Source organism: Pteropus vampyrus, unplaced genomic scaffold (assembly GCF_000151845.1).
Source record: "Pteropus vampyrus isolate Shadow unplaced genomic scaffold, Pvam_2.0 Scaffold120, whole genome shotgun sequence".
NCBI classification, from domain to species: Eukaryota; Metazoa; Chordata; class Mammalia; order Chiroptera; family Pteropodidae; genus Pteropus; species Pteropus vampyrus.
Genome location: NW_011888901.1, coordinates 200,458 through 201,953, shown reverse-complemented (window position 1 = coordinate 201,953; position 1,496 = coordinate 200,458). Strand labels below are relative to the sequence as shown.

General features: G+C 33.6%; 1 pseudogene; it reads left to right on the top strand.

Annotated features, from left to right (window-relative positions):
- The first annotated feature begins 668 nt into the window (after positions 1-668).
- On the top strand, positions 669-781 carry LOC111743740 (annotated as a pseudogene).
- The last annotated feature ends 715 nt before the right edge of the window (positions 782-1,496 follow it).

Genomic DNA, 1,496 nt, shown 5'->3' with positions numbered 1-1,496 from the left:
GAAAACTACAGACCAAAATCTCCCATGAACATAGATGCAAAAATCCTCTATTAGCTAATCAAATCTAACAATATGTAAAAAGAATTATATACCATGGCCAATGGAATTTATCCCAGGTATGGAGGAAGGCTGGTTCAACATTCAAAAATCAATTAATGCAATCCATCACATCAACAGGCTAAAAGAAAAAAAATCACAGGATCATATCAATAGACACAGAAAAAGCATTTGACAAAATCCAACACTCACTTATGATTTAAAAAAAAAAATCTCAGAAAGCTAGGAATAGAGAGGAACGACCTCAACTTGATAAAGAATATCTAAAAAAAAAAAAAAAAAAGCTACAGCCAACAGCATACTTAATGATGAGAAACTAGAAATTTTCCCAGTCAGATCAGAAAAAGGCAAGGATGTCCCCTCTTATAACTCTTTTTAACCTCATATCGGAGGTCCTAGCTAATGCAATAAAACAAGACAAGAAAAGATATACAGATTGGAGAGGAAGAAATACAGATGACATGATTGTATATGTAGAAAATATGAAAAAAAAAATGACCAAAAAACTCTTGAAACTAATAAGCAATTATAGCAAGGTTGCGGGATACACAATTTATTTATAAGTGTCAATCTCTTTCCAACATATCAACAACGAACAAGTGGTATTTGAAACTTAAGCCACCCTGAACACACCTGATCCCATCTGATCTCGGAAGCTAAGCAGGGTCGGGCCTGGTTTGTACTTGGATGGGAGACCACCTAGGAAGACTGGGTGCTGTAGGTGGAAAAAAAATGGAGGAAACTTAAAACATAGTATCATTTATATTAACACCCTCAAAATGAAATACTCAGGTGTAAATATAAAAAAATATGCACAAGATTTATATAAGGAAAACTATAAAACTCTGATGAAAAGTTTCAAAGAACTAAATAAATAGTGAGATATTACATGTTCATAGATAGAATGACTCAATATTGTCAAGGTGTCAGTTCTTCCTAACTTGATCTAGAGAGTCAACACAATCCCAAACAAAATCCCAGCAAGTTATTTTGGATATCAACAAACTGATTCTAAAGTTTACGTGGAGAGGCAAATAACCCAGAATAGCCAACTCGATATTGAGGAACAGTCAGAGGACTGACATTACTCAACTTTAAGACTTACTATAAAGCTACATTAATCAAGACAGTATGATATTGATGAAAGAATACACAAAGAGATCAATGGAACAGACTAGAGAGTCCATAAATAGACCCAGATAAATATAATCAACAGATCTTTGACAAAGGAGCAAAGGCAATACAATGGAGCAAAAATAGTTTTTTCAACCAATGGTACAGGAACAACTACACGTACAAAAAAAAAAAAGAATCTAGACTCAGATCATACACTCTTCACAAAAATCAACTCAAAATGGGTGATAGACCAAAAATTGATGGTGTAAAACTATGACAATATTGAGTTCTAGAACATAAGAGAAAATCAAGATGACCTTGGG